The sequence below is a fragment of the Protomyctophum bolini genome (assembly GCF_963924005.1).
Source record: "Protomyctophum bolini genome assembly, chromosome: 8".
NCBI classification, from domain to species: domain Eukaryota; kingdom Metazoa; phylum Chordata; class Actinopteri; order Myctophiformes; family Myctophidae; genus Protomyctophum; species Protomyctophum bolini.
The window spans coordinates 12,744,811-12,770,453 of NC_137869.1; the positions used below are offsets into that span (position 1 = coordinate 12,744,811).

General features: G+C 45.8%; 1 protein-coding gene across 3 annotated transcripts in view; it reads right to left on the minus strand.

The window, feature by feature from the left end:
* Positions 1-25,643, minus strand: part of ddah1 (dimethylarginine dimethylaminohydrolase 1) — a 90,464-nt gene that overhangs the window by 50,156 nt on the left and 14,665 nt on the right. The window contains exon 1 of one of the 3 annotated variants that reach the window (XM_080770721.1): positions 15,741-15,789. The exons of the other annotated variants lie outside the window; for them this stretch is intronic. The gene's annotated coding sequence lies outside the window, so the exon portion shown is untranslated. Of the gene's footprint in view, positions 1-15,740; positions 15,790-25,643 lie in introns of those variants that run through there. 3 annotated transcript variants of the gene reach the window in all.

Genomic DNA, 25,643 nt, shown 5'->3' on the forward strand with positions numbered 1-25,643 from the left:
TTGTTCACCATGTCTTGGCGGTGCATAATTGTGACTTGTGACTACACTCGAGGCTATAAACTGAAGCAATACAAATGTAATAAGGATAAGACAACTATATGAAAATGAATGTTTTTTTCCCCCTACATATTCATCCCACAAATGTTGTAACCCATTTTCTTCACCCAGTGTCAATTGTCTATGTAATCCTGGATGCTACATTCTGTCTGCCAACCTGGGGAGAGAAATGGAATGAACTCATGCTTCCTTCAGTGCATGAGGAGTTCAAGCTGCTTCTTTTCACCTGGACAGGAGGGAATTTCCCCGGTTGGACGTAGCGTGTGGAAGGAACACGTTATTCCAACCAGTTCCTTTCCTCTCCATCAGGTGCCCTGGCTGGCCAGCCAGGGGAAGGCAGTATATAGACCAGGGTTACTGCATGTTTTGTGTACCTTAGGGGACACGGGGAGAATATGCAAACTCCACACAGAAAGGTCTTTTCGTGAACCCCACCTAGGGTATGGGCACTGATGACACGGAGGAGAGAACACGCCCCCAGTGCCCATGCGTCCCCAGTGGGAATCGAACAACAAGACCTTTTAGCTTTGAGGCGACAGCGCTACCGACTGCGCCACCATGCTCCCTATGAAAATCAATGTTGGTGTGAGGGTGTTTAGGGCACTGGTTTTCAAACTTTTTCATGTCAAGGACCCCAAAAATGATATGTAATTGGCTGCGGACCCCATCTCAAAAATATTTTGTGACTGACCCACAAAAGCAAAGATTATAGTTTAAATGGTCACTTTAAAAATAGCAGATCTCAGGTTAAAAAGTGGGTGAAATGATTGTGATGCTATATAAACTAATATTTCTGCAGACCCCCTGGTACCCACCCTGGTATCCTCACCAAGGATCCCTGGCGGTCCTCAGACCACACTTGCAATGAAGCAATGGTACTTTAGGCACATAATGATGCAGGTTTAATTTTGGTGCCTGACTTTCATCAGTTCAGACCCAAAGTTCTCTGCAATCATTCCTACCATTCTCCAGAGTGTGTACTCCCTCAGGAAATTACATCATGTAAAAAATAAAAAAATAAAAAAATGTAATCATCAAAGGAAACCCGTAGGTGAAGGAATTAATCTAGATGCAGGTATGGAAGCCACAGATTGATCCTAGGGAAAGGGGATGTAACAATATCTACCACATAAACCACTTGGAACACGCTCATTAAACACATTAAACATGCTTGGGCTCTGCATCAAACAAAATCTAACACTTTTAACACTATGAGTAATTTCTGTTTTAAATTAATAAAAGAAAAATATGAACGTATAAAAGCAGACATGCTGTCACAGGATTGGAATGTGAAATGAAGCACAGTGGGAATGTCTTGCGGCCGACCTGTGTGTGTGTGTGTGTGTGTGTGTGTGTGTGTGTGCACAGCTCCCCCTTGCTCTGGCATGAGACAGGTGTACTTCTAAAGCTCTTGATGTACTTCGCTGTGCAGTGTCACGCACTGAAAATGGCCGATCTACAAGCTTTGGTGCACGACACCTCCACGCACAGCTGGGTACATCTTATGCGTTAGGATGGAATAGACCATGCTAGTGCTCAGCCAGACTTTTATTGCTGCGTTGTACCAAACCAAACTAACCCATCATATCCAATCACTGTTGAAAATGGGAGAGAAGAGAACTGCAATAAATCACTGTGTACACACACACACACACACACACACACACAGAGAGAGAGAGAGAGCACACACAGAGAGAGAGAGAGAGAGAAGACCAAAGCAACACACAGAGAAGAGTGTATTTTTGGAGGACAAACCTATTTTTCCAGGCATGTTTCTGTCATTATCATTCCTGGAGTAGCTCATGTTTGAAGTCAGTGGACTGCGGAACAGCGTGGCTTTCGCTTAGAGCGGGATGGCCAAGGCTGGATGATGGTGAAAGCAGGTGCCATGATTGGGACTGGGGGGGTGACTCAGAGAGAGGATTGGAGGGAGAGAGCAAGAGCAAGGGGAGGGGGAGAGAGAGAGAGACTTTCTATTCTTATTCTCCTGACCAGACCTCAAATGTTTAGCTTTTTTTTTGTCACTTCCCCTCGCCCACTCAGTCTGACGTTGTGGTTTAGTCTATCAGGCCCCTGGTCTGTATATCCTTCTGCCGGACTGCCCCCCTTCCCATCTCATCCTGTCCAGGCTGTGTTTATGTCTGATACAGAGAATAGTAGGACAGCAGCAGAGGCAAGATTAAAAAACTAAGTGAAAGACACAATGCTGGAACATGTGGGTTTAGGCTATGTTGTTCAAGCAGCAGCTTCCGACCCTGATGGGCTTCAGCCCAACACTGATGTCATCTCTGGGCTTTTCTCACAGTGGGAAGACATGCGGAAGGAGGGGGTGGTCGGTTGGGGGTTGGGAGTGGTGGTCAGAGTCAGAGTTGTTCATTTCAAGGACCCCCAGGTTGGTATGCATTAAGCCCCCGTAACCAATTGGAGCATTTGGTTCTATTTGTACACTCGGAGTTACAGACCTGTAATGATCCATTTGGTGTCCTAACTTCCTATCCTAACTATCAGTAGTTTTGCTGGGGCCCGCCTGGAACTCCCCCAGGACCCCTGGGGCTCTCTGGACCCCACTTTTGAGAACCACTGAATTTTGGAGATGCCTTCTGCTACCAGTCTTGCCAACAACGTGCAGCAAGTCAATGGATGCAGCATTAAAAAATAACGTGTGTGTATAAAGAGAGAGAAAAAACAGACACATCGTGTGTGTGTGTGTGTGTGTGTGTGTGTGTGTGTGTGTGTGTGTGTGTGTGTGTGTGTGTGTGTGTGTGTGCATGAGTGAGTGAGTGAGTGAGTGAGTGAGTGAGTGAGTGAGTGAGTGAGTGAGTGAGTGAATGGGTAGGCGAGTGACAGAGTGTTTTAAGCTGATGTAATGCCAGTGCTAAGTTCACAGCTTAGGTCAGCATTTCCGGAGTGGTTATCTGACGTGACTAAGCTATCACAACAATCCTCATGAAGATGTATTTCTGACATGTTTGATAATACAACATTGAGCACAGCCTGACATCTCTACCTCGGTAAAGACTAATCAACATCAACCCTATACTTTGATGCACGTGAAATGCTCACAACGCATCACATCGACCAAGATTGTACTGCACTATGTTATGTGCATGATGACATGATGAAGCATAGCTCAAGCCAATAATAAGCCTTCTCATGGATGACTTAATTAACGATAAACATGGAATAACAAATTGAGTGCTGCAAAGAAATGTGATTACGGTGTATATATCGTAGATTTTTTTTGGCATAAATCAGTGCTATTGAACACCCTTTACGTCTGTTTTGAAAATATTGAACCAATGGAAAGTAGTAAAAAGTGCTTTGGACAAAACCTCTTAACTCCATTGGACCCTCAAAATGTCTGCTAAAGCAACTAACTCCACCACCTCTCCCCCTCTCATGGAAGTAATTGACAATAAAGTTACAACACCAACTTTGATGAGGCTGTATTGATTTGTTTTAAAAAATATAAGGTTTTCTTAATTTCCTGAATTTTTTTGGAGTTATGAGGTTTCCTCCCGACAGCAGAGATATAATATTATATAATATTCATTAACTCATGAGGAGCTAATTGTGAAGCAGCTGTTTGCTGACTGCATGCTCTCCCACCAGTTATAAGCAGCCAGTAAACAAAACCATTATCATCTCAGAGTGCCGCAACCTCAATTATAGAAAATATCAGAACAAATTATATAACATTGGTGAGTGACTATTCACAAATACAGAGCCTTTGCTGCAGCAAAGCAACCAGCCAACCTTTTGATCTTCTGCCTGTTCTTTAGAATTTTAACAGATAAGAAATAATAATGGGGTGGGTTAGGGGTAGATAGTACATTGCTGTGTTGGAAAGATTATAATGCAATGTACGATGAGATACTATATAATACAATACGATACAATCCGATATTGACTCCAGGGGGGGGAATTCAGGTGTCATAACAACAACATCAGTAAGAGTGAAAGACAAGAGAGGTGCAGATAAGCCAAGGTACTGACATGAAGCCGAGGTACTGGGGGAGGCCCGGCAAAAGAAAAGCAGCTTGATTTAAACTTGTTAATGTAGAAGATACGGAAAAAAACATGGCTGATCTACAAGCTCACAACGCATCTCAATGCAACACAGTTCGCTATGAATGCAGGTGTGCCTTGAGATTTTGACTTGCCCAATGGTGTGCCTGGAGCAAAAAAAGAGCTGCTCTAACTATGTCTTGACATTTAAAACTATTTTAAAGGGGTGATTCTGAATGGGTGCATAGTGGGATGTTGACTCTGCAAACTATGCATTTGGCAGGCACAATATCTGATTGCAGATGCCGGATTATGTTCACTCAGGTAGTGTGGAGTTCAACAGTAAAACTGTAGTCTGAAGGGTGTAGAATAGACAAAAAAGGGAAAATATCCACAATAGGTATAGGGTAGTACGGCTTAATGAGTTAATCTAGCATTGCATTCTATTTGAACATCTGGGGTTTCCCCACTGACGATTTCAAGCCAAGACTCCAAACATGCACAGACACATAATGCACTATTGACTGTAACTAAGGCTGGTGTAAGTGTTCCAGTAAAGCAGCTGCAGAAGAAGACAACGAGACAGCTGAATTATGTACATTAGTTGATAGTCTCTGGCACATTGAACCACGTAAACCCTATACTGTATACACTACATCGTTGACCGGGCGCCCCCAGGGGTCTATACTTGGTCTACTGCCTATTTGATGTGATCTACAAGCTAACAAGCTCACATGCCTTGTGAGTTTGTAGGTTGCTACTTTCGCAGAACGGTCACATATTTCACCAAATGTTCAACTATTATGACATGCCCAATAGGGACGCTAGGGTTCACTGATATTCAGAGATATATTCATCACTGGGCCAGTATACGAATTGTTTCTGTGATGTTTCTCAAACTGTTGAGCGATTCAGAGACGACCTATATGTGCATGATAGCGCAAGATTGGAGAAACCCAAACGAGCCACAATGTCTCGTTAACTTAACCATACAAATACTTTTCACATTACTACAAAATAAAATAAAGCTCATTGGGGGACTGAGATCAGAGAGAGAGGCTATGGTCATAGAAAAAAATAATTAAAACCGTTCAAAGCCCACTGCCCACTCAATCAATAAAATTATGAAGATTGTAGCCCCAATACTTGAAAACGATTTGCGCTTCCTAATTGTCTTTCTCAAAATCTAGGCCTAAGCTATGGGGTTAAATGTCTGAAATAATGTCAGGCTTTAGGAATTCACGTTTTGTTCTCTGATATAAAATACTACATGACATAAATACTATACACTCTGAATTGTGTAAGCATTATTCGTGGTGGTGACGTCCAAGACATGCACCCATGGTGTTATGTTCATTCATAATGTAACTATTAGGTTTCTAGATAAGCATAAAATGGGCATTTATTTGTGAAGACTTCAGAGCTTTTATTCAGCAATCATCAAAAATCCAATGCAAAAACCCTTTAGACTTTTTTGGGAGGAGAACTAGGAAGTGTGCTAACTTTGTACGAGTATCCTGGGATTTGTTATGGGAAAATAAGGAAACACCCACACTCACGAAAACAGTGTAAACACTTATTTTCAAATAAAAGAACGTGTTTCATCTCTCTGGCCTTTGTCAGCATTGTAATTGGTTATGGCTGGACAATAACTACTCTAGGCCTAAGTCAACAGGAAGAATTACACAACTGTCCATTACTGGATTGTGTTGCTTGCTGTGGGGCAGAAACCTTGTAATACTTCAACTTTGTATGTTATTTTGTATTAAATTAGGAGAACCGCATGCATGTGACAATTTGAGTTGCTGTAGCCTGGAGCACAGGATTTCAAAGTGAAAAAGAATCCCTGGCCCAGGACACAATCAGTAGCATAGAGAGAAGTGTGGGTTTAATCAGCTGCTGGGACGAGCAGAGAGTGTTACAGAGGCAGGGACTGAAATTCCATAAGTTTTGGAAGAAAATAGCCGATCTACAAGCTTGTAGATCTTTTTCGGGCGCGACCCTGCACTCGTTGGCTACTGGAGATGCGGCCTTGACATGGATTTCTAAACTAATTATTTCAACGCAAAATGCTGCATTCAAGCTCAAGAGAGTTCAGAAAAAAGCAATTCTTGGGTATGGCAAGGAGAGGAGGCCATTTGCATTTCTTTCATCATAGTAAATGCCGCATTCATGGTCTGGAGAGGGCAGTTATTTTACAGACAGGTAAAAGGGCAGGGGTTGAAGCCCCCTTTGATGTCTATGTGTGCACGTGCCTGATCAGGCGCTGCTGCTGAATATTCCCACCACCGCAATTGTCCGTAACTGCAGTGAGAAATATTCTCAAAATGTGAATTGCGAGCTTGATTGAGAGTCCCATTACTTTTACAGCAAACACACTTTGCTTAACCCGCTGTGATAGAGGGTATTTCTTTTTTAATTAATAAATAACCCTTCAATGTCTCCTTGTATAGTGGGTAAAGAAGCTCCCATTAGAGACCTGTATTAAACAGTCACACCATGTGCAGCCACTCACAAAGGCACAATATCACAGCATCATGTTCCACAATCTAATTTGAGCTAATGTCGTCTCTTTAGCAGTCACACAATGTGCACTTTTAGGCATTCGATGTGATGCGTGCCTCTGCTGCTTTGCAGTTGTAGTGTAGCACTCAAGTAAAAGTTGCTAAAAATTGAATTTCCCCAGAATGATAAAGAGTCAGTGTAATTATTCATTTTAAACTTCTACCGGGGGCTGGTTATTGTCATTGAGTTGAAAGGGAAAGTAATAATTTGATGATGGCTCAGTCATTTGTATTGTGTGACACCAAGCTGTCATATTAACATCGTTAACACCAAGAAACGAACTCATGAAACTACAGCGAACCCAAACTTAGTGTTTGGAGAATTGGAGTGTCTTCACTCTTCAAGCTATATCTCAGTCATCACCACATATCTAAATTATAAATTGAGGAAACCTCTGTATGTGTGTCTGTCCCAGGCATAACTCAGGCACTGTTTGACTTAACAACCTCAAACTTGGTGTGTTTCTCTGATGACCATGTGCAGACTCGAGAGTGGGAATTCGATGAGACTAATAGTTTCAGAGAACCAAATAATCTCAAATACGGTATCTGTACTGTATCCGTCTGCCCGCTGTCCAGTGACTCGGTGAGTACTCCGAGTCTGAAAACAGGTATTGCATAACTGGTGACTTAGTAGCCAGCTGAAATTGTGAAAAGAAGACGGAATGTCTTCTATGCATTTTTTTAATTTAAACATAAATAAACAGGTCTGAAAAACGTTTACTTTGTCAATGGGTAATAGTGAATATTTAATAAAGAGCGGGGCAGACGGCTCATACCGATTTGAATGTGAAATCATTCTCAGAAAATGCTAGTGTGCTGATCCAAGTTCATGCCAGTTGCTATGAGCTCACTGGGCTCAGCGATGCTTCTAGGACATAAATGCAATCACAGTAAATAACTTTGGATCAAAAATAACCACTAAATGACATATGCGATATTTGAGTCATACTCGGCCAGCCTGCAGAGCTCTCCACAAGCCTCATGGCAGAATGTCATCTGAGCAATTAAAACACAGGCCCATCAGCCCCTGTGATCACCTGCTGAGTCTCAGGCTTAATGAACACACGCACACGCGCACGCACACACACACACACACACACACACACACACACACACACACACACACACACACACACACACACACACACTCACACACACACACACACACACTCGGCAGTGATGTATAACATCAATGCAGACATCAATGACCTGCTCTAATGACAAAGATACGCACACGCACGCACACACACACACACACACACACACACACACACACACACGTAAATACAAATACTCCACCAAGCTGTTATCATCCACCTGCTCGTGGGAATTGCCTAAAACTCTTCCAAATAATGCTCATTATTTCAGTTCTTATCAAGCAGATTTTCCAAATGTGAACGTGCAATCGCAAAATAAACGCTCAGTGCTTTGTCAGTCTGCTGGGGTTTCCAAAACTATAGGTTACTTTAGTAACCCCAGTTATTTAAACGACTGAGCGAGGTGAATCGCCCTACGGGGGGAGTGCCATCTCTGGCATGAACACACAGAATTAAACCATATACTTCACGAACAATTTCATTGGTCGGGACTTCTACCCGCCCATGGCATGATCACCCCTCCCACCGGGGTGATAACGTTCCACTCATGCCACACGGGTCATTCCATGTTAACCAGATTGGCTTCTGCTTAGTTAAGTCAGAAGGGTAGTCTTTCGGGCGATTCACCTCGCTCAGTCGTTTAAATAACTGGGGTTACTAAAGTAACCTATAGTTATTTTAAACTCCTTCACTCAGTGAATCGCCCTATGGGGAAATATAAACTCCCGTATAGCTACCTACCAGTTGAACAAGTCCCAACCAACGTCACAGGCTTTTTACCCGTGACGGCCAACCCAGGAAGCGACGTCTAAAACGGCATGAGCCATTGCAGACGGCACCACATCCAAGTTATTCGGCGAAAGTCGAGGGGGGCGACCAGCTCGCCGCCGTACAAACATCCTGAATGGGGACACCCTTAGCGAGCGCCCAGGATGTAGACATACCCCTAGTAGAGTGAGCCCTCAAGCCCCCTGGGGGCTCCACTCCTCTCTCGGCATATGCCAAACGAATGGCTTCCACAATCCACTGTGAAAGTCTTACCTTCGTTATCGGTTTTCCCTTACTTTGGGAACCCCATGACACGAACAATTGATCCCCATTCCTGAAAGGAGCAGTTCTGTCCACATAGTGTCTCAGCGCTCTGACCGGGCATAGGCAATTCAACCTCCTCTCCTCCACAGAGGAGAAAGGTGGCGGGTGAAATGCCATCAGATCGACCGGGGCGCAGCCAGAGGGGAAATTCTTAGGCAAGAACGCGAGGCTCGGCCTAATAGAGACTCTAGAGTCGTTCCCGCTGAATCTCATGCAGCTCGGGTTGACCGAAAGCGCATGTATGTCGCTGGCTCGCTTCGCAGTCGTCAAAGCGACCAGCAGAGCAGTCTTTAGTGTGAGGAACTTCAAGTCCACTGTCCCCAGTGGCTCGAAGGGGCCCTGTGAAAGGGCGTCCAGTACCAGAGTCAGGTCCCATGATGGGACCAGAGATCTGGAAACTGGAAAGGCTCGCCTAACGCCCGCCATGAAACGACGGACTAGCAGGTTCTCACCTACTGTCTTGCCGTCTACCCCCACGTGGCATGCCGAAATGGCCGCCAGGTTGACCTTCACAGAGGATTGGCCTAGACCTCTGTCCAGGAATTCCTGCAAGAAGGTCAGAATGTGCCTCACTGAAGCCTGAAACGGGATAACCCGTACAGGTCTGGCCGCACACCAACGTTCGAACACGGTCCAGGCCGTGTTGTATCGTTGTCTAGTAGACGGGGCTATCGCCCCTAGAATCGTCGTGATGACGTTCGGGGGCAGGCCTTCGGCATCCAGGTTCAGCCCCTCACGGGCCAGACCCAGAGGTCCAGGTCCTGTGGACGTGGATGGAAGATATCCTGCCCCGCTTGGGTGAGCAGGTCCCTCCGCAGCGGGATCTGCCAGGGCTGGTCGTACAGGAGTGGGACTATGTCCGACCTCCAAGACCCCCAAGCCGGGGCCACCAGTAGCATGCATAGGCCCTGAGTCCTCACCCTGGCCAGGGCGGGGGGGATCAGGGGCAGAGGAGGGAATGCATAAAGCAGGCCCCTCGGCCAAGGGTGCGCCAACGCATCCATGCCCAGAGACGGGGACCCTGTCAGGGAGAAGAAGTACTGACACTTCGTGTTCTCTTCCGACGCGAACAGGTCCGCCACCGGCGTGCCGTATCTGGCCCATATCTGAGCTGCTACTTCCTTGTGCAGCGACCACTCGTGGTAACGGAGTGGGCCTCTGGACAACAGGTCGGCTCCTGTGTTCAGGAGTCCTGGGACATGGCAGGCCGTGATCGACAGCAGATGCTCGTGGCACCATGTCAGTAGCCTGTGTGCCAACGTGTGCAGGCGCAGGGATTTGAGCCCTCCCTGCTTGTTGATATAGCACATTGTCGTGGTGTTGTCGGTTCGAACCAGAACGTGACACCCCTGGATAAACGGTTTGAAGTGCCGCAGGGCAAGGGAGACCGCCAGGAGCTCCAGATAGTTGATGTGTGCACGCCTCATGGCTCCGTGCCACACTCCTCTGGTCGTCCTGCCGTCGTGGGTGGCCCCCCACCCCGACATGCTGGCGTCCGTGGTGACGATCTTCCTGGTAAGGGTCTGTCCCAGGGGAACACCCTCCACCAGGACACCTCTGTTCGACCACCACTTCAGGGCGAGTACACAACCTGCAGATACCGTCACTCGCCGTGACAGGCACCTGGTGGGCACACCTAGGGACCTTATCCATCTCTGGAAAGGTCTCATGTATAGCCTGCCCAGCCGTACTAGGGAGATGGCCAACGCCATGAGCCCGGCCATCCTTAGGCAGGTTCGGAAGGGGACCCTCTGTCCCGTCCTGAACAGCGTCACGCACTGTAGGAAAGCGTCCATCCTCGCTTGGCTCAGTCGAGCCGTGTAGGAGACTGAATCCAGTGCTATGCCTATGAAGTCTATCGACCTTGTGGGGACCAGAACACTCTTCTCGTGATTGATGGTGAACCCCAGGGAGGTCATGTGGAGCACCACTTGAGTGGTGTTCCGCATCGCCTCTCATGCAGAGTCCGCGCTTAATAGCCAATCGTCGATGTAGCTCGCTACGCGGAGACCCAGACGCCGCAGCGGGGCAATCGCTGCCTCGGTGCATTTCACAAAGACCCTGGGGCTCAGGGACATCCCAAAGGGGAGGACAGTGTACTCGTACACTCTCCCCTTGAAACCGAACCTCAGGAATTTCCTGTGAGGTGGGTAAATGGGAATATGAAAATAGGCGTCTTTCAGGTCTATCGACGTGAACCAGTCGTTTGGACGTATGGAACGTACGAGGGACTTGGCCGTCAGCATTTTGAAGTTGAAGGTCTTGAGGTACCGATTGAGAGCCCGTAGGTCCAGTATCGGACGTAGCCCCCCCCCTTTTTTCTTGACCAGGAAGTAGCGGGAGTAAAAAACGCTGCGACTCTGAGTCAATGGTACCTCTCTGACGGCCTTCTTCTCCAGCAGGGACTGAATCTCTGTCTGGAGCACTTCTGCCGCTTGCCCACGAGCTTCGGAGAAGAGGACTTCTGCGAAAGCGGGTGGTCTCATAGCAAACTGGAGCCTGTAGCCCTTCGCTATGGTGCGTAGGACCCAGGGGGATGCTCCGCACAGTTCCCACTGCGGTCGGCATCGAGCCAGAGGGTTCTCTGTGGCCATGGGAGCCTCCACTGTGGCAGTGGAGCTCCCTGGACGAGAGAAAAATTGGGCATGACCTGTCCGGCTCGTGACGAGTGTGCCCGTCGAAACGGGTGCACTCGGCACCGGAAATAGGTCCCGTCTCATTGTGTCGGGAAACCCAGGGGTTTCCCTCCACAGCGAGCTCATGCCCCCCCGATATTGTTGTTGTTTCTGTTTTTTGGGCAAAGCCTTCATTACAGAAACAGGACAGAGTTGATCTCCTGCTGGAGAATCTGACCCGCTTCGCCGTGTGCCTCGGAGTAGAGGGCTTCTCCGAATGCAGGGGGCCTCATAGCGAACTGGAGCCTGTAACCTCTCGCTATGGAGCGGAGAACCCAAGAAGACGCTCCGCACAGTTTCCACTGTGTCAGGCGACGCGCAAGGGGGTTCTCCATCGCCAGGGGAGCGCGTGGTCGCACAGGACCATGGGCCCGGACATGGCGGGAACCCGTGCCATGAGCCTCAACCTCTTGTGGGGCGGCTTGGGAGTGCAGTCCGAGACTACTACGCCCAGCGCAAGCCCTGAGGCGGGTTTGATGGGGGAAGACGTCAGGGTGCGTCTCCCCCGTGGAGGGCGGCGGCGCGGCTGCTGGAGGGCGGCGGCGTTGGTCAGCGGGGCATGGGGGACGTTTGTCCCTCACAGCCACGGAGGGAGCTCTTGGAGGAGCTCGTTGTCAGTCATCCACCTTGAAAACAGCCTATCTAGAATGCTAAGCAGCTAGGGTGGCATCGGCCATCCGACGAGGTTGCTACTCCCGACCTCGAAAAGGTTAGCTAAAAGCTAAACAAACCTAGCTTCACAATGTACATACCTGTAATGTTGAGGGAAGCAGTCGGTAGTCGAGGGTCGCTGGGGAACCACGTTGAGTGAGACTCGTGCCTTTGGCCGCTGCGTGAGGTAGTAGTAGCGGTAGTCGTCGGTGGAGGCCTAGGACTGCATCCGACATCCCGTTGTCGCAACCACCCGGCTCGAAGGAGCCTCGTTGGTGGGCTGACGAGATCCCGCTGGAGGGAGAGCAGCACCAAGAGCCAGCCGGCGAGGCCTGGCTGATGTCTTGGGTCTGGCTCCACAGGTCTGTTTACCAGTGTGGTGAAGAGCGTGTGGAGCTTGTTGTTGGCGGTCCGAGCCGCCTTCTTGGCAGGGGAGGAGCCCAGGAAGGACTCGTCATGGTGTCTCCGAGACGCGTCAAGGTTGAGGGGTCTGGAGAGAGAGGACGAGGCGGTGGGGGCTGGGTTCTTGTTAGTATCCATGCCAACTAGAGTGGAGTTTTCACAAACACTCAAGATAGCAGAGAAAACAAACCACCCGCAGGCTCTTGCTAGTTAGAGTGGAGTTTACACAGAGCACTCAAAAATAGCAGAGAAATTACTAGAACCTGGGTTACTTTCGTAACCTAGCAGGGAGAGTACTAGAACTAGAGTTACTTTCGTAACTACTAGGACCGTAGTCACTGTCTGCGTGTTGTCACGTAGGTTATTGTTTACACTAATAAGCCCAGTGGTGAGGCCTCGTCTTTTGGCGATGGCCTGGCAAATTGCGCTCCGTTTTTTTACCGCGGGAGCGTGTAAAAGGCCGGAGGCGGAGAGTAGCTTCGGCGGCGAGTCAACTAGAGCTGTTGTCACCCCTGCAGGCCATCTTGGGTGTTGGTGTAGCTTGAAGAAGGAACCCGCAGTCCAAGATATTGTAGAAGCACTTCTCTTTTAAGTTATAAGGTTGGAGCCCGTTTTTTCAGCGGGCTTAGGTACCTTCTTAGCCGGAGCGTAGTTGTGCCCATCCCCCTGGCTCCAGGTGCAGGCTGCTGCCTGTCCGGTGGCGGTGGATGTAGGCTTAGGACGAGCCCCTGTATTGGGGCGCTGGGTCAGAGTGGAGAATGTGTTCTCAGATCAAAACCCGGGTCGTCCAAGTTGGCATCGCCGTGGGCGATGCGGACCTCAACCCGCTGAAGACGCCTCTGCTTCCGCCGGAAGGAAAGGGGAAGACAGCATGGACAGAAGCCAGGCGCAAGGATGGCCTGGCGAAGAAGTCCAGGCAAAGGCACAGCTTGTGTGGAGGTCATCTACAGCCAGAAGGTTGGAGCATGACCTGTGGAGACAGACCCTCTGTGGAGTAGCTGCTATGCTGCTAGCCTTGGTGCTAGTGGATGCCAGGTTCTTGTCAGTATCCATGTTAACTAGAGTGGAGTTTACACAAACACTCAAGATAGCAGAGAAAACCAATTTTTTGAAAATTTCCAACAAAAAATTCAAATTACTAGAACCCGGGTTACTTTCGTAACTTTCGGGGAAAGTACTACAACCAGAGTTACTTCAGTGACTACTAGAAAGTGGTCACTATCCGCGGGTCGTCACGTGGGTCAAGTGGGTTATTGTTTACACTAATAAACCCAGTGGTGAGGCCTCGTCTTTCGGCGATGGCCTGGAAGATGCACTCCGGTCTTTACCGCGGGAGCGTGTAAAATGTCGGAGGCGGAGAGTAGCCTCGGCGGCGAGTAATACTAACGTCTTTCGGCGGCAAGTAAACAAGGTCGGGCCGCGTCGGCGATGTGTATCCAGCGGCGCGGAGCGTAGCGGCGAGTTAGCTAGTGTCTTTCGGCGTCAAGCTAACAAGGCAGGGCCGCGTCTAAGGCTCGTTGTGTATGCGAGTGCAAGCTAGCAGACAGCCCGGTCTTACGGCGCGGGAGGAGGCTAACGTTGTGTACTAGCGAGGCTAAGTGGCGTCTCTCGGCGCTGCACCACCGAGCTAAGGCTAGCCGAGGAGGGCCGCTAGCTAGAGCTAACGACCGGAGGAGGAAGCTGGCTAGCAGGCTAACAACTCTACACTGCACAAGACCTTTGTTACGCTTCTCAGCGGCCGGTAAACACTTACGTGATCTTTTGCAAGAGACGTGTCGTCGTGAAGAGGGCTACCGGAGGGTTTGCAGAACACTGTGAATCTCTTGGTACAAGCCGATGGCCCGTCTTGGTGAGATACGGTTTCAACAGGTAAATACAAACAGGTAGCGTGGCTTAACGTGCGTTCAGCAAGCAGAAGACAATCGGAATGACCCGTGTGGCATGAGTGGAACGTTATCACCCCGGTGGGAGGGGTGATCATGCCATGGGCGGGTAGAAGTCCCGACCAATGAAATTGTTCGTGAAGTATATGGTTTAATTCTGTGTGTTCATGCCAGAGATGGCACTCCCCCCGTAGGGCGATTCACTGAGTGAAGGAGTTTAAAATAACTGCTGTGCTCCTATTGTGAAAAATTCATAACATACTCTGCACCTTTAAATAGGTAAAATAAGCAATCTAAAAGCTCATGCGTGTTCATAAGATGTGGAGAAAATGAGTGTGTGTCTGTGTTTAGAAAGACAGTCGGGTATAAAGACCAAAGAATAAAGAATCTCCTCACAAGCACAATGTTTGTGAGGATGTGTGTGCCTGTGTGTCTGTGTGTCTGTGTGTCTGTGTGTGTGTGTGTATGTGTGTGTGTGTGTGTGTGCGCGTGCGTGTGTGTGTGTGTGTGTGTGTGTGTGTGTGTGTGTATCTGTCTGTCTGTCTGTCCATTACGGCAGACGTTCAGACTCAGAGGTCTTCCGGAAGTCTGAATGAGTATCCCGCTGCTCTGGGCCCCAGCAGATGAATTCTTATTGTGGGTTTTGGAGCCACAGAGCAATTAGATGAGTTTATGGTAAGCACTAAGAGGCGGAGAAGCTTGTCATTCTGTCAGAGCTTATTTCCCCTTGGCTCCAAACGCTGACCCTTCTGGGTTGCCAAGGGTTGAAAAGGGCCAAAGACATGTATCTAAAAAGGTTGAGGGGATGGGGAACTTTTTTAACCACTTAAACCCTACTGTACAGATATACTTAGTTGACCGGAGTCTCCCAAGGCTATACTATGTAGGGAGGCTACCTCCTGTTTTTGCGCTACACTAAATATCTTTACCAAAAATAGCTGATCTACAAGCTCACAATGTGTGGCACAAATATTCGTCCCAGAATAGAGACACTAGGGTTCAAGTGGTTAAGCCTCCAGTAATCCAATGAGTATGTCCAGAATTAGGCTTTGTTACTAATGGACATGATTGAGAGTAAATGTAATTATGTTAGGTTGCACACTGCAGTGCTCTCCATACAAAAATCACACCTGTGTGAAGTGACGGGCACCCACTGTGGCTGCCACATTCATTGCAGATTCACTACCAACATTACTATGCATGAATGCATTGTTATTGCATAAAACAAGATCAGCCACAAGATGTATTTATATTGGCCACATGACATCTCACGTCGTCAATGTTTCATTTCAAAAGGTTATCTCTTACCTGCCAAGCCCTTCTTGCGACGGGTTACGACACTACTTTACGGCAGACCTCTTACGACACCCGTCTATGACCTGAACCGAGAAAACAAAAACAGTCGAAAAACGGTCATCCGATCTCCGGAGTATATCTCTGAACCAATCCTCTTATTTGGTGAGATGAGAAAAAGTATGCTCTTAGGATGGCACTAAAAGGCTGGCACATCTCTCCGGTTAGCATTTTATCGTCTTGCATGCTAGTTTGGGACCTGATTGAGCTCTTACTTTTGGTATTAAAATGGCCGACGAAGGACCCGTGAATTGTAGTCATTTTGTAGTTTTTGCCTGGCAGTCTACGGTAAGGTGCCCGAAAACATGCCGGCAGGAAATTGTTTTAACTGCTGCCCTATACAAGTCCATATACTTGGCCGCCATTCGATTGTTGTTAAAAGTGCTCTAAAAGTCCATAGACTTGACTGCCATATGACGTCATTTCTATGCTAACGCCCCTCAAAAAAGTAGTTTGCTGACGCACACTAACATGTTTAGGCTATTCTTCTGACTCAGCGAATCAGTTATATCAGCCAAAATATGTCTCATGCATTTGTTCCCTGGCAAGATAAATGAATCGAGCAATCAATCAGCAAATATTGGTCTGGGACTGAGGGAGCTCTGGTGATTTTATTGGCACATCACTGTATAAATAGATGGCTCTTACGCAGTATTCGTGTCCTGTCAAGCATTACCTCAGGGCCATAACAGGTCCATATGCTTCTGCTCAGGCTAAGAGATTCAGGGACAAAATATTGCAGCTTTCTGTGCTCGGACAGACACAGGGACACGCGCGCACACACACACAACACACACACACACACACACACACACACACACACACACACACACACACACACACACACACACACACACACACACACACACACACACACACACACACACACACACACACACACACACACACACACACACAGTAGCTGCGTAATGGAGCGGAGGCACCGCTCATGAAGAAAAGTCTGCGTTGGGCAGACTTACCTTTTTGAGCGGTGCCTCCTCCGGTGATTGTTCTGCCTCCCCTGCCCCAAACACATTCCCAAGACACTTTCGAAGCATTGAGTTTTATTTTTTGTACTGTACTGTGCCAACAAAACACATCACTTTAAGCACCTCTGTGGCCTGACTATCCTGCAGTCTCACTCTGAGATTGTCCTCTATACTGAACTATTTGCCCAAAACGTAAATAAACACATGCAGTTACACAATGGAAAGGGCCTTATGTAACATATCATGCTGTGCACGATATCTCACCATTTTTACAGCATTGGCCCCCAACCACTCCTCAACCTTCACCATCGCACATGATTCTGCTGAGCAGTATGTGGTGTTAACTTTTCCCATTTGAGCAAACATCACATCTGCTAGGGATTAGAAGATGATCCTAGTTAAATACCTGGGAATCTGACACACCTCTCTCTGAGTGCACACTGCACACAGGCTCTCTGTAAATGGAGGGAAAGGTGGTGGGGATGATAATGATCATGTCTCATGGGGTGTTAAGCCTAGTTCAGACCGCAATGTTTACTGACTGACATACCAAAATTTGTAAGCAATCATTTATTTTCCTCTCTCTCTTTAATGTAGCCAATAATTGTACCTCTTTTCTTCTCCCAATTTAGTCGTTATGCCAATTAATTCCTCCCACTGCTTGCCACTGCTGTTTTACCATACGAGCTCACTGGCTAGTGATGAACTTCCACCAGGAAGATGTACTAGCGCCTCCACCTTACTTCTCCCATTCAACATTCGCCAGCGACAGTTGCCACTGCAGCCCCTATACTGTATGAGTACATACAGTGACAAAGATTCACTGGCTTTAGTCTCCCGAACATGGCCAGTTATGTACACACACACACACACACACACACACACACACACACACACACACACACACACACACACACACACACACACACACACACACACACACACACACACACAAAGTGTGTTTAGGCATAGATGCAAGCTTTTAGATCATATTTTTGACACATGACAATTGTAGACATAGCATAATGAAATCAAAATCAATCAATCCCCCATGGGTCTATAATTGGCCCATCATTATTTCTCTCTACACCAAATCTATTTGCTGAAATGTGTACTACAAGCTCAGGGAGTCCCGGCCATTGCAGCATGTTGCAAGCTTGTAAGTAAGCCTTGCCGAGCCATGAGGCCCATAGGGGCAACAGCCTATCTCCTGTTTCTGTAGCGTGAGGCAGCTTGATGTACAAGTACACCCCCTGGACATGATGTACAATATACCCCCAATCGTCACATCATTGTTTTCCTATTACGACATGCCCAGAATAGGGACGCTACGGTTCATGTGGTTAACACAGCTGACCACAATTGAAACTAGAAAAAGTGCTCCTCGAGCCAGGTCAGATATAGTAGGTTATTGTGGGCCAGCAATGTTCAAAATGCATTCATTATAGAGGTGGGTGGAACCTGTAGAAGTTAAGGGATTAATGGGATGACGTTATTGACACAATATGTTGATTTGTGGGTCTAGCCACTCCGGCAAACTTTAGATGCCAATCAGGAGGATAGAATATGAAAAATCGGACAGATCTGTCATGATCATATATGACCTATAGAGATACAAAATCTGTAGGAACAAAAACTGGCCTTCTGGTGGTGCTATAACAGGCTGATCAGAAAGTTTGGGAGCAGAGGTTCTGCTCTGGCACCAACGGAGTGTGTGTGAACTGTGAACAGTTTCAGGACATTAGCTGTTCACAGAGGGACGGATGGACGGATAGACAGGGGGCAAAACATAGTCTCCACCAAGCCTTATAGGGCTTTATGGTGTGTTTATCCTCTGTGATATTGTGTGCTGTTGTTATGGAAGTGCTGATGTGCTATATGTGCTATTTTATCAACAAATACATTCAATTAAACTAAATGTTCAAAGCTAAATTTACTAAGGACTACAGTTTTGGTGTTGATGAATAAATCTGTGCTGCTGGATGCGTGTGCCATTTTAAATACTAAAGGTTGTGGTTGAGGCCCTGACACACCCTGCCCAGTGTTAATCGGATTCATGCAACATTACTTTGAGCTTTTTGCCATAACAATAATACTAGGTCTTGTATGGCAACTTTGTATGACACTGTAGTGTACTAGTGAAGATTAACCCACCTTGCAGCAAGGATAAGATTCACCTCAGTCAAAATAAATATGCACAATGTAATAGGCTTTAATTGAGAAATCAAATCAACAGGACAAATGAGTGTACACAACTACAAAATAAACATTTTGATGAGTATTCACAACTAGAATATATCATTAGCAGGAAAAATTACTTCACAAATAAGGGCCGTCCAAACAAAGCACTGAAACCATAACACTTATTATGTGAGCATCTAAACACAGATGTTTTCATTATAGTTGTGGTGTGGATTCTTCCGTACACTTCATTTGAAAAACTAGTTATAGTTAGAATGTTTGGTGTAATTGGCCCATTAATGCACACATTGCCTGGGAAATCGTTCCCAAATTGCATTCAACGCTCAAAGTTGTGAAAGAGACTGAAGCTTTTACTGTTATCAGAGATTTCCCCCAATATTTAAGAAGGGTACCAAGAGCTATTAAGATGGAATAAATCTCTTTATGGAGGAAGAACATATTACGCTTACAAATAGTCGCATATCTCACTTATATGGAGGGAGGGCAGAATCCATTTCTTGCTGCTTATTTGGTCCATTGACCAGTGACCATATACAGTGAAAATGGGAACAAACGAGCACATTTATCACACAATCAGAATTTGTGGATATATTTTGCACATGTTAAGCCAGTAATATTTGCTAAACTTGTATTGTGCACTTGAATATGACTTATGAGGATCGAAGCCTGCATGTCTTTTTTTGTGTGTGTGATCCTTGGCGTGAGAACAGACTGTGAGTGGACATTACACCACACTGTGACAACCCAGGGCAGACAAGGGCAACAGTACAGCACCCACCCTACCCCCTCTCTCACGTGCACACACACACACACACACACACACACACACACAACTGACAGTTCTAATGAATAAATCAACAAGACTTAACAGTGCTTGCACACCCAACGGAAATGTGCACACGTGCGCGCACACACACACACACACACACACACACACACACACACACACACACACACACACACACACACACACACACACACACACACACACACACACACACACACACACACACACAGAGGGGAAGACCTCTTCTGCTGTCACAATGAGAACATTCTGTCACCAGGCTGAGACATTTCCTCCTGACTGCTGTGGAAACCAGACACCTGGGTCTCACTCTGCATGAACGTCACTCACGCTCACTGCACAAGCGCAAACACACTTGCAGATGCACGTGCGCGGACACACGCGCACGCGCCAGGGGTCCTTGACATGAAAACGTTTGAGACTGCACTAAACTTCAGGTCAAACGCAGACCATGGTATATGCACAGTTAAGTAGGCCTACCTCTCTCAATGGAATGGAATGGAAGCAATCCAATCCAAGCTATATTCAGCTGTACTTCGACACTAATTTAACCACCCTAGCGTCTGTATTCAAGGGGAAACATTTGACCAAAATAACTGATCTACAAGCTCACAATGCGTCAAATTGTAGATGTAGATGTATAGGCCTTTTCAGCTGAGAGATTTGGTGTAGAAGGAAGATAGATGGCTATGGTTCGAACCCCGGCCAGATCATACCAAAGATCGTCATGTCCAGGGTTTGCACTTGTACATCTTTGCCCAGGGGGTGTACTTGTACATCAAGCCGCCTCACGCTACAGAAACAGGAGATGGCGTCTATTAAGCAGGTCAAATAATATTACTAAACCGATAACCGGTAATACAGAATTTGGCCTCGCACTGCGCCCTTTCGTATTATGGAAGCCGTGTTGAACGCACAGTCGCACACACATATGGCATACCACGTTCCTGAATATTTTAGCATTGGGGGAGTGTCCATGTTAATTTTATTCGCTTTGCGCATTCTGCCCCTTGACCTAAAAACACTCTAACACGATTGTCTGGGTCTGACCACCTCTTAAATGCAAAAAACACTGTTTGATTTTACACTTCAGCGGCTCTGGGCGCTGCTGGAGTGTTGCCATGTCTGTTTATTATAAGCGACTTTGGGCTTCTTTTTCTGTAAAGTTTCTTGTAAATATTGGTATTTGTGGTTGCTTTTCTTGTTTCTAAAGTGCTTATTTGGGCTTTCTCCTAATGTTGTTTAAACCAGTGATCCCCACACAGCGACATTCCCATGTCAAGGAACCCCAGATGAATGCATTTGCCCAACTAAGGACGGCTAATCCAAAAATATTTTGGGCCAGTGACCCCCATGACAGATTTGGAGTTTTTAAATGTTTCAATAAAATGTTTCAAAGATATTCCACAATTGTCACTATTTTCAAGACTTTTGAAAATAGCAGATCTACCAGCTCACAATGCATCACATTCATTCATTAAAACTATGAACTCTGACTGCAGGGGGATATATATTTAAAATGATCATTATAACAATGTGCAAGAAAATATTTAAAAAGAAGGAAGAACTTTATATTTGTGGACAATCAAAATATGTTGGAAATTTTAATGTGATGTCATTAAAATGAATCTTGATATGGCAGACAGAAAATAAAAACATGGCACTTCATTTAAAATAGGTTGCAGACCCCTGTTATATGCGCTTCTTTTATAGACCTATTTGCTTGTTTCTATGAGATATGGCAACAGCGGTCTCTGAGCTCTGGGGTCTCAGAGCTCTTTGGTAAAACGTTGAGCTTTGGAATGGTCATTGTTCATTGGTCATTGTTCGCTCAATTCACAACCTTTTTTTAATTAAAACATCTCCATAATCCTTTAAATGTTTGCTTTCATACGCTGTATCACACCCGATTCAAGTCTTCTTCAATAAAATGCTACGAGCGAAGACCATAACATCGGGTCCGCAGCATTACGCAGCACGTATAGTATAGGTGCTGGTGGCATTTCAACTCATTTCTTTTTCGAATTAAATGAAATACAATAAACGTTATTTTACTGGTGTTTTTCAATAGAAACAAATAAAGAGCGTGTGTGCAACAGTGCATATACGTGCATGCACTAGGCTATATTTGCTCCTTGTCGGGATGTGAGCTCTTCACAGCCCGTTTGTCTTTCATAAAAACGTTGATATTATAAACACTCATGGTTCTCCATATTCCTTAGGAATCTTGCTTTCATTCTCTGTATGATACATGGTTCTATTATTATCGAATTAAACAATATCAAACGAACTTGTATGTTCGGGGGTTAGACTATTCTGGGAACATTACGCACGGATTGCCAGCCTATGCTGCGTATCAGTTCCATTCCGATCTGAAAGGTATAGGTAGGTGCCATAAAGGCTTAGTTATTCATTTATGAATTAAATTAACTAGAATAAAGATTTTTACAGTTGTTTTTCATGCTTAGAACAGAAACAAATTAAGGGATGTCTCCCTCCCTTAGTATACAGTATAGCCTACAGCTGCCGCTGTAATGACTTTCCAATTAACACTGCAAGTTACTTAACAAAATAGAGACATAGGCCTACAAGCTATGCACATCATGGCTGTGACAGCTTGTGGATCTGTTCTTTTGAGGCATAAAGGTGACAGCATGCAGTGCAATAGGAATAATTAACCCAAATGTGACAAAGTCAGGTCATGTCTATGGTGCCAGCCTGCAGAAATGTAATACCACTCCGGGTCCGGGACCATTCCGTATGTGAGATCAGCTGACTGGTAAAGAGAATAGTACGGACATGCTGATCGGGTACGCCTTAAACACTGCCATGACTAATTCAAGGCCGTTTTGCGCACACCACAGGGTGTCGAAAGCGCTTCTTACCATGCCTATAATTGTAATATGACATTGACCACGCCTCCACCTCTTGTAAAACTGTAATATGATTTGACCTGCTTATTAGACGCCTATGGCTCATGCATGCCCTAAGGGCCTCATGGCTCGGCAATGCTTACTTACACAGGAAACAAGTATAATGTACATTAAGATTAGAGCTAAGATTCTCTGATAAAGAAACACTGACTCACTGTTAAATTTTGAACATTGTCGATTATTCCATCATGATAAAAGACTGCTACAGGAACAGTAGAATCGAGCTGAATAACACAAAGAAAATGCTAATTTAGGACGAAAGCAATCTCAGTGAAAGAAAATCAATCGGAGATGCTGCTTACCAAAGACCACAAAGTACGCCTATCCCATAAAACATAGTTCATAAGATGACAGAAAAGCTACGCTTTCTACCCACCATGATGGATGAGGCAAATGTTGAGAGAAGGAAAGTGAATACGCAAATATACAACACATAAATTTGTCAAACTTGGGAGTTGTAATCAGCCCATGATTGGTGTATATGTCATTGATTTGTCACAGAACTCTGAGTTCCCATTTAGTTTCTGATCAGATTCCTATAAATCTGTAACACTACAAAGGGTTTCAATTTGCTAGGGAAGGGAAGAACAGATAAGAATAAATAATACACGCTAAAACAAAGACCATTGGTGAAGAAGTGATGATGGGCGTGTATTAACTGTGTTCTCATCAGAAAGACAATCATGAAACAATATTGGCTGTGCTTGAGTGTAAGAAGTGAGCTAAACTCCTTTTTGACCATGCATTAGCTTGTCCTGCCAGGATGGCATCCAAAAACAAAAACATGAAGTTGCCATGCGTGACTGTGAGAGAGAGAGAGAGAGAGAGAGAGAGAGAGAGAGAGAGAGAGAGAGAGAGAGAGAGGAGGGAGGGGAATGTAGGTATAGGTTCACGTCTACAGGTGCATATTTTCTTTTTTCTATGTGTGAAATGGGTGAGCCGTGTGTCTGTGTGAGTTTGTCCTTTTAACCAGCTTTAAATGAGTCACTTTGTTATGAGTTATATCCTGAAAAACTGCAGGGGGTTTCAAAAGGCCAGTCTATTTTAAGCTATGTGTTGGAACGGATGTTGAGTTCATAGCAATGTGCAAAGTTGAACCCCGGGGGTCTGCTTCACGCTGGCTTAATCTTGGCATGTAAATACAAAACCAAACCCTGAAAGGAGTGGAAGTTGAAGGGGTGAAGAGTTTATAACAAACTCAATGGGCTCCATTTTCATTCGAGCTTTCTAAATGCAGTTTTTGGTTACCTGCCTAAATCCCTAAAAAACCTCCGTTAGGTGTGGTTTGGGCGTTACAATAATTAAACCAATCACTGTGCCACATGCCATTGCCTTTAAGAGATCCCTTATCCGTCGCCGTTATGCCCAGTGGCATTGCTTAATAGCCTTACGGTCTCCCATGGAAGTGTGATGCGTTGCTTGCCTTGAAGTCTCACTTGTCCTGCAATCGCCTGCTGTCGGCATAATAGATAGCGGGTGACGCTGGACCAAAATACCATTTAGGGACAGAGCAAGCTCCTATACTCTAACAAATTTGACAAGAAATTTGACAAGAAAGCACCATGATCAAAGGCAACCCATCTAGAAAAATATGAAGGCCTGAAATTACAGAAACACTAGGAGTACAGTGGAGTATGCAATATAACACGTCCAAAATCGACAGAATAATTTTCTAAATGAATGGACATTTATCTCAAATTAAGACGAAGATTAGTTAGTGCCATGTGGCCACACAACAGCTCCCGAGTCAATTCTACACTTGTACCAAAGACGGCAGTGCAATAACGCCAGTCTCCAGAGAAAATAAAAAAGAGGTATTGTTATTGTTGTTGTTCACAGAGAGCAGAAAATAAAGGCAAGCATTTAACGATAACAATCAGTAGAGTTGAGAGACACAAGTGATATCTACGGCTACAGGACAGTGGACACAGAGGATTTGTTGGGGTTCTGTGTATATCCCTGAATCAATTGATGTTGACAGTTGCTATCAGTTGCTATGAGGGAGTGTAGAGAAAAGCAGAGGATGAGGACACAGAGGCAGGAGTTGAGGACGTGAGACAGGGACTACTGTCAGGGAGTGAGGGTAGATTTAACTGAGTTTAAGGACATTTATCTCAATTAGACCAGATTGATTTCTGCACTGCTTAGCGAAATGCAAATTGGCAGAAACTTGGTGTACTGTAGTGTAAACACTGAAGTATGTGAGTTTTTGTGAGGGCCACTTGAGTATACTAATGCATGGCTAACACATCCACATGTCCCTCTGTGCCTGGAAGCTGGCTGTGGTACACTATTCACAACAGCTGTCTGTTCTATTCCATAGTAATATATTTGGCCAAAGTCTGAAAAACATTAAACTCTTACACTTGCAGTCTTGCACACGCACGCACACACACACCGTCTCTGTATACTATAAACTCTGGCTATGAATCAAAGTTGCAATGAAAATGTATGTTGTGCCTGATATATCATCAGAATATGTTGCAGGCAGCGGTAGGATCCTTGCACAGAACATAGTTTGCAGCAACAAACTCAACAAGATCAAATGTGATATGGTACTACTACTTAGGCACAGAATTTACATGAAGGCTGGTCTTAGGAATAATAATGCAATAAAACCAATGATGTGAACTTGTGATCTAAAGATGTCATTTAAGGTGAACAGGTAAACAAAAACGTATTTTGCACACAGTGTATGTTTTTGCACCTCAACAATAATTTTATGTTGTAAGATGATTTCAATTCAGCAGCCTGGTATGTATATCTGCCCCACCCCTTGTTTGACAGTTATCAGGTAAGCCCTCTACTCTCAAATGTGTGTGTTCTACACATCCCGTGTGCTCATGAGGTGCACATGCTGACAGACACAGGGCACACAATTTAGAGGTCTGGTCAATAGTTCCATTGTTCACCTTAACCACATGCCTAG